This window comes from Mesitornis unicolor, unplaced genomic scaffold, assembly GCF_000695765.1.
Source record: "Mesitornis unicolor isolate BGI_N332 unplaced genomic scaffold, ASM69576v1 scaffold10222, whole genome shotgun sequence".
Taxonomy (NCBI): Eukaryota; Metazoa; Chordata; class Aves; order Mesitornithiformes; family Mesitornithidae; genus Mesitornis; species Mesitornis unicolor.
The window spans coordinates 15600-23422 of NW_010168504.1; positions in this window are offsets into that span (position 1 = coordinate 15600).

Consider the following 7823-nt stretch of genomic DNA (forward strand, 5'->3'; position numbering starts at 1 on the left):
AAGTTTGTAAAGAAAGCGGCATCTTTAAATATGCAGTCTAATTTATGTATCTTATATTACCACTGTAGTAGTCAGAGTCTTTATGGTAAGTGACGACTTGCTACAGCAAAATGCCTGTATTGAGTCATTAGTCAAAACAAAACATTTTGGCTGCAGAGTAGTGACTGTTGTGACATCTGTGCGATACGTAGGATTAGAGGCTTAATAGCTGATCTCAGCTGAACTTTAACAAAATAGTCAGAATAGATTGAAATAAAACTGCCACAAAGACCCGTTCTACTTTGGGCCCAAAAAATGGGGGAAAAAATAGTAAGAACATGCTACTGATGTTTAGCATGCATCTGTTTTTGTTTTGACATGTGGTGACCACAGGGCTTAGTAAACAATGATAGGTTTTAAAATAAGCTTGTATAATAATTGGTGTGAGTGAAAAACAAATGCAAGCTCAGATACTATAAATGTCTTCCTATGTAATTCTTCCTGGGGTGAGGGCGTCTGTCAGAGGCAGTGCGTTTGCTCATTCAAGAAAGTGTTTAAAAGACAGTGATATTTTCATATGAAATGCAAGTGGCTTCTTCTGACACGGTGTGAAAGGAGGCATTGCTGTTGGCAAAATCTGCCATGGTTGCATAATTAGGATTGCGTAACTTTTAAACTAAAAAAGGTCTCACTTCCCAGAAAATTCAACGATATTTTCCCTCAAAGATGAAAATGCTAGGCAAAAGCCTGATATTTGCCTAATATTTCCATTTGGCAACAGAATAATAATTACTTTGTACTTAAAAATGGTGCAATATTTACACAGATTTTGTATTTTTTTTTCCCCCTGGGCAAACTTGGGGAAAAGCTGAATGGTATCGTAGCAGGGACTTACTAGCACAGGTCTGTTCTCCCCAGCTGCTGCCCAAGGTTGCAGTTCTTATGTGAAAATGAAGAGGCATTTCAGCCTTTGCATGTCATTTCAGTGAAAAAAAAAGTTATATCTGACACTCTCTAGTGACTGTTCTTACCCTTCTTACTGTGGATGATGTTTTATACATCGAGAAATTACTACAAACTAGGCCCACATGGGAATCTTGTTCTTTGTGTACACTTTATCTTTCACAAGTGCTGCTAAATTCATAGTTTAGTTAATCTGTCCTTTAAAAGGTACGAAATGTCCATTTCTGATTAACGTGTTTCTTTGTGTTGAATTGAGAAAAAAGTATTTAATCTGGGTAATTTTCACCAGTTCTTGCAAATGTAATCCCAATGGCATCACATAGGATCACTGGTTAGTATCTGAGCCTCTGCTTTTCACAGATTTTAAATATTTAGCCTTTTGGGGGCTGAATTATGCCCATTCGTTTACTTTATAATAGTTTGGGCCTAACAGCAGGGCCAAAGCTGCATATCTTTTCTACACTGCAGGTGGGAAAAAGTGATCAGAAAGTATTTCACATTTTTACGGTTTGGCACAGTATCCTTATGTTCGATTGCTGTGGCTCAGAAGAAAGTGAGATAGAGTTGAGTTTCTGCTGATGAAGAGAGAGGTCCAAGAATTAAGAGCTCATTTGTATCTCAGCAGCACTTTGGATACTACTATAAGTTGTTAATGTGTATTTAGTAAATACTGTTTACTTACTACTTAACTCACCCTTGAGAGAAATTCCTTCTGTGGATTAGGAGCAATGGAATTAGTCTTCATATAAACCTAACTTCAGCCATCAAAATAGTGTTTGAAAAGGACCTTAGTGGTGGGCATCTGTTTCTGACTGTTCTCTGCATGGGAACTGCTCTCACTCTCATAAATCACTGCATACTATGATTCAAAAGAAAATAGGGGGGGGACAGCAAAATTACTGTGATATTTTTGTTGCCTTCTGAAATTTTAATAACACTGGAAGTGCTGTCTGTCAGATCTGCCGTTGCTCTGCCATCACATTTTAAGGTCCACGTGGGAAATGACTGGTATTTTACTCATCCATTTTCATTTTTTAACTTGTTCCCCAAGGAAATAAGTAGCAGTGTGAGAAGATAAGCAGTTTATATAATTCTCTTCCCAAGCCTTTGCTTTTATATAGAGTTAGTTTCAGGATGTCCGCGTCAGAAGACAGTCAGCCAGAATAGGTACATTTCATACTATCTGACGTGCTTAAGCACCTCTAGCATACATGCACACAGCAAGGTTAGGCAACCAGACACACAATACTTACCTGATCTGTTAAAAGCAGTGGGATCAGAGAGATAAATTAGATGCTAATTGACAGACAAGATTGTCCTGTTGGCTGTTTTGGCACCTCTTTGACAGCAAGTTTTTGTTCAATTCAAGGAGAAGAACTGTGATTTGTTTGCAAACTTCAACCTGTAAAGGAAGTGTTTAAGATTAATTTGGCTCCTGTGTAGACTTTTTTCTCTCTCTCTCTCTCTTTTTTTTTTTTTAATAGTCATCCTGTGGAAATAAGTGTGTTCAGTTGGACTTCAGCAACGTGAAAGCATTTTATATACATTTTTCCCATCTGGTAGTAATCTGTATGTTGTATATGATGCTGAAACAGGAAGTAGTGATGTGCTTAAAGTGAGCAATCCTTGTCATTATGGTGAAAAGGCCAATGTTAAAGCATTTCTGCTGTAGGCTTCTTCTATGGCTTCTTAAAATACACTCAACTTGCATTTAAGTTTTTCGGGGGTGCTATTTTTCTATAGGGAGTGGCAATTTAAAATTATAGTTGAGATACTTAACATAGCAAAACGAGAATGTTTTGCTGCAGCTGTGCTCTAAATGCAAGCCAGAATCTCTTGAAGAAAATCACCCATGTTTTCTTACTACTATGTAATTGAACATTTATTGCAATATATGTTACAAATTTCTCTGTAGACATCTTAGAGGTGTTGGATTAGGTTTCTTTACCTTGTGGCAAATGTAAGGAGTCTAAACCAAAGTTATGTCTAATTCTGTTTGTTTTTATGAGGAATAAATCTGGAGTTACATCCTTGGATTTGCGACTCTGCCTCAGATTCATACCAGGATAATGTAGAGCAGAATTTGGCCCTTACTTTTACTTACTATTAGAATAATTTGTCTCCTTGTAGTTGCTCTGAGTCAAACCTCGTATCTGTCCAAAGCTCCTTGAAGTTATATGAGAGACTCTTGTTCCATACCTGATTTGTTTGTTTATTTGTTTTCTTAGTTGACTTCAGCGTGCTTTTAAGCAGACAAGTTCCAGTGATTTTCTTCAACACATTCAGATAATGGTCTCAGATAATAGTTTGAATTATCTGAATAAACAAAATTATGGTGAGTTTGGTAAAGCCTTACAATGAATGAAGTAATCAATACCGCTACAGTTAACTAAAATGTGCTGTTATATGCCATCTCTCAACAGCTGAGATTCTGGAGCAGTTCTCAAAATATGAGCCAGATTTAGTGCAAGCACTGAGATATTAATCGCGCAAATCAGGATGCCGCCTTCTAGTTTTACATGCACAGATTCTGCCCCTTGAAAACAGCAACTCCCTGGGACACAAGCGTGCGTTCATAGAAACCTGCGTGTAAAAGCCTGAAGTTGGTGTTGGGTCACAGCGAAGCCTGCAGCTACCCTTGATGCGCCTGTAACTGGATCCTCTCGGTTAGTCCCCTCAGTTCCTGGCTTCCTGGGGAATCCGTGTCAGCACAAGTGTTTACCCAACATAGCAATGGAGAACAGACCCTGCCCTGTAGCTTCTCCTACAGCAAGCTTAGTACAGTTTGTTTGACCGCTTAATAGTAAATTCACAGTGTGCTATGCGTACTTGCTGAGCAGTATTTGGTTTTGTGTTGGCTAATACTTCTAAGTGGCATTTAAGAAAAATCATTGTAATGATTAGTTCAGCTGCCCAAATTTAAAAAACGTATGTGTTATTCTAAATGCTTCAAGGTATTTTCAAAACTGTGGTTCTCTGGCTGGTTTTGGAGAATGGCAATACATTCAATAAAGCACTGACATCCAGAGGCCAGGCAGAACATCTGGGATGGAATAAATGAACAGATTAGAGTAATGTCTTTGAATGAGAAGAGATAACAACAGCAATTACAATACAGAAAGTGGTGGATTAAAATAAATACATCTAACCTGTTCTAAAAAGGCGACATTCTTGGAATTGCGTGTGTAAAAGGATGTCTTACAACTCCTGCCAAACTGCAGCAAAAGCACAGGCATCCTTGCATTCTCCAGTAATCCAAGACTTCGCCAAGTGCCAGTGGTTGATGCAGGAATTTACAGTCGTTCCTAGAGGTGTTCAAATAGACAGGTAGAAGGCCAGCTACAAAACCGCAGTCTGATGGGACCCCTTACCAGGGGCTGCTGGAAATGTGAAGAGAATCTCTCTGGTCAAGAATGGGAAACCTTTTTGCCAAACTGGGATATTTAAGAAATGTTTCTCCTTTGTTATCTTCTTAGTAAGTGCAGGTCAAAGACCTCAGTGTGGTGTCAAGTAGTATAAAAAAGCTTGCAGTTGGTCATCTTTCTTGTGTAAAATGCCAAAGCTATACCCCAAGGACTCATTCCTTTTGTTATGGTGCCACATAACATCCTCAGCCTATGAATGGATTTATAACCTTGCAAAGGATGAACAAATGCTTATCTATCATCATGCCAGTTAGATCCCTCAGTTCATAGATGTGCACTAGCTGCTGGTTTGGAGCTCTTCTTCGCACTTAGCCCACCTATGGCTTTGTCTGGGTAGAAGAAGCTGTAAATCCATGTTTTATTAGAGTTCCCAGTCTTCTTGTTTTCACTGGGACATAAACACCAAGCAGCCCTTTGGGGAATATCATTAGGAGGGCAGAGGGAAACGTGGGGTAGGACAGCAAGCCAAGGGTGTGGCTTCTTCCCAAAAGACCAAGGCAATTTTCTTCTCAGTTGCAGGTGCGGGAGAGCTCAGAGGTGGCCTCTCTTTCTTGTGAGGCTGCTTGACTGCTGGGCTTATCCCAGACATAAACTAGACTTGCCTAATAAGGGTCTTGGCAGAGGTCTGTGCAGGAGTGTAAGGATTTCATAGGAGCCGCTGCAGCTTGTCCATGCTAATGCATGCCCTATAGAATACAAATTCTTCATGGGCCAGTTACTGTGGTTTTAGGCCAGCTTTGTGCTGGCAGAGGTGGACAGAAAAGATTTAAAACAGGGCTGGATCTGACCCTTAGTCCTTACGCTAGAGTCAATATTTATTCTGTATGGTGCACTCAGGATTTAGCATGGAAAACATAAGCTTCCAATTTGTTCGCTTGCAAGAGCTGTAATATGAGTTACAAATTGAGAAGTAGTAAAAGTTGTATTTTGCCAAATTTTATTTTAAAGCTGTTGAGTGTAACCATTTTAATGGTCTGGAAAAAAAAAGAAGAAAAAAAGGAAAGGAAGGGATAATCTTGGAGGTCTGCAGTCAAGCAGATGTATGTCCCTTGCATGCAGCTCACAAAGGCACCTTAGGAAAAGGAGCAACAGGATAATACCCCTTTCTAGAAAGTTTTAGAAGTCTTGATTTAGTAGGTGCATCTGACAGAAATACAGCTCCCAGTTTCCCCGTAATCTTCTTGCATTCTAAGTTTTCGCAGAAGCAAAATGTCCCAGTTTGAAATGGGCAGATAGTGCAGTTAGTGTGGCTGGGGGAGCTGACTCCCGGGCCACATTTCTACCGGGAAACCTGGGTTGGCCCCCGGCCAGGCAGGACTTTGCAGCTCCTGTCAAGTGATGTGCTCGGCCCAGCTCCCGTACCCTTTCTGATCTGTGTAGGTGGGCTCCTTTTCGTCACTCCAGCAGAGCTGAACCCTGCCAAAGCTATTAAAGAAAACATGCATTTTTATCATCCTTAGTTCCTTAGTTTAAATATGTAGAACTTGAAATATAGGGAGTTTCTGTCTGTTGAATAGTACGTGTTTGATGAAGAGCAATATCGAAAACTATATTTCCAGGGTTTGCTAGAGGAGAAACATTAATCAGCTGAAAAATGGAAGTCGGTTGTCAGCTTATGCTGGGCTGTGGATGGAGGCCGATGAGATAGAGGCTTGACTGGAAAAAACAGGCAGAATATAAACTAACTTTGCAGTGTCTTGGGTTTCTCTGGTTAGTCCAGTCTCGCATTAGGGAGGGAAAAAAAGAAAGAAAGAAACCAAAAGAAGTAATACTAAAGCCATCTTTAACACAGGATGGATGGCAGTTTAAACCAAACCAGAAATGATTATGTTGGTTCTGGAAAGGGATTTATTTTCCCCAGGAGAGTGACTCTGACCAAACTTAAGCCATCAATAATCCCTGTAATTAGTCTATACCTGTTTCATAGTGTAGGTTGAAAAATTATATAGAACATTCTGAAAATAGCAGGACCGTGGAATGGCTTGAACTCTGTGCTGGAGGTCTCAGTCCAGAACAGAAAATTATTGAAAATATATTAACATCATCTTTTGCTGAAATAAAACCATTGCTGTCACATTTCTGTGACTGGCAAATTTCTTTTCTAATGGTGCTCACGGTAGAGGGAGTATGAAACAGAAGTGATACTCCCATCTTCTAGAAATTTCTTCTTCATCATTTGCAAAATTGACTGATAAGGAGAAAAGCATTTTTCTTTGAAGATGGCTAATAACTTTATGCTCTCTCAGTGAGGAACATTCCCTCCCTTCCCTGTTTCTGCTTCTCAAGCCATGCATTTTCCTTTACATCTGTGCTTGTATCTTGGCATCATTTCTGACCTGAGATTCAGTTTAGCTCAGCTGCCCAAAATGGTTCAACGCTTACCTGCCATTTCCTCATAAGGCACTGCAGAGCTGCTCCATAGTAGCCACTTCTGCTGTATTTTAAATTGTGCACAAGGATTTATTTTTCCATTTGTAGTGACACTTTTTATTTGAGAAGGCGGATTAGGAATATCTAGAAAAGTTTTACTTGGATTAGTTTTTTCTTTTTTCTTTTGAAGAATCAGACAAGAGATTTACTTTAAAAGACGTTAGCACATCAATGCTGAATGACATTATGACCTAAAATTCTGGTTTGTATTTGATAGCTTGCTATTATTTTTTACTGTATAGGATTTCTCTGTAGTTACAATTTAAGAATATGTTATCCTTATTTGACCAAACCAGCAGTCCATTGGCTATTGCTGTCCTAACTACTGATATGTTATTTGTAATATTAAATAAATAGCTGATAACAAGGGGCACAGTAGTTATTTTACTTATGTCAAATCATGAGGCTTTACTAATGTCCATTTGTTCTTTGAAAGTGTTTTTAATTACAAAGAATTAAAAATTATTTTTCATTTTCTGTTATTTTTTCTTTTGTAGACTTTACATTTTTTATCCATTGGTTTTATTCAATGGAGAAAGCATGAGTGCTCTAGCAGTTTTTCTAACAGTTTCTAAGTGAGGATCATTATAGTAGCCTATATCCTATAATCTGAAGCTAACACTCCAGCTATTTCTAAAGATCTGTTCTTTAAAGATGCTCTGAATTTTGTCCTATATAAAAACCATGAAGAAAAGGCAAAGTCTGTTTTCAAGATAAGATTTGTTGAAAACTGGAACGGAAGGTCCTCCTTTGATAGGAGAAATGCTCTTTAGGGCAATAAGATGCTGTTCAGGCTCCCTTTTTTAGGGATGTAAGGATGTTCTCTATGCCAGTCTCTTCTGCAATACAATGAGTAGCCTGCAGTCTGATGCTGGTGAGACAGGTGGCAAATCATGGCAGTCACAAAAGTCATTTAACCATGTATTTGTTCTGTAGGTTTCTCATTTGAGAAGGCAGCCATATATTCTTGAGCAGTATCCCACTGGTGTTAACTGATTTGGGAAGCTACTCGTGTTTCACTACATT